This window comes from Myotis davidii, unplaced genomic scaffold (genome assembly GCF_000327345.1).
Source record: "Myotis davidii unplaced genomic scaffold, ASM32734v1 scaffold963, whole genome shotgun sequence".
NCBI lineage: Eukaryota > Metazoa > Chordata > Mammalia > Chiroptera > Vespertilionidae > Myotis > Myotis davidii.
In genome coordinates, this window is record NW_006294116.1 from 37,919 (window position 1) to 38,789 (window position 871).

The following is an 871-nucleotide window of genomic DNA, read 5'->3' on the forward strand; positions in this document are numbered from 1 at the left end:
TAGCAGGGAGGCATGGAACAGGCTGACATACCTGGATGTGGGGTTGGGGGTCCAGAAGAGATAAACCAAAGAACTTACATACTTATATGCAGAGCCCAAGGACACCGGATATAAGGTAAAGACCCGGATGGGGGTGGGGTGGGGGGGGGAATGAGAGGTTATCTGTAATACCATCAACAATAAAAAATATTTTTTGAAAAAGCATTATGCAAAATGAGAAGAGAAAAAAGGAAAACACAAAGTCTGCGTAGGTTTTCTTCCATTTGTAAGGAATTCTAGAAAAGGCAAAAACTATATTGCCAGGAGTCGCGTTGTGGCGGAAGGACTCGACTGCACAGTTCTCCCTTTGACTTCCATCCCCAAGATTAGTTTTTTGTAACAACATAGTTTGGGAAATGGTGCAAGTCCGGCTGTGTCAAGGCTCCTCCTCGTGAAACCGCAGTGTTTCTTCGAAGGCCATTTGGTCCAGCCGCCTGGGGACACTTTCCCTGCCCCGCCCACCTCCCTCAATAAGGACATCGCCCTGTGAACTTCGGACATTCTAGAATCCTTTCAGTTTCCCTTTCCTTTTCCTTTCCATTCTGCTCCCTTAGAAAGAAACACTCCCCTTCGATTCTCACTGCACCGTCGGGCTCCGCCCCCAAACAGAGCATTGGTGTTGGCGCCAGCGCTGGGGCTGTTGAGCAGTCCGCTCGCCGGCTGCGCTCGGAGGTCGCGCTCAGGCTTCGGGGTTTCCGTCTCCTCTGACCTCTCCGCCGGCCGCACTTCCTTCTCCTCCCAAGGTCCGCGCAGCGGAGGCGCGGCTGTGGAGCCCGGGAAAGCGGCGATGGGGCCGAGGCCACCGAGGAGGTCACGGGGCGGCGCGCGCCCG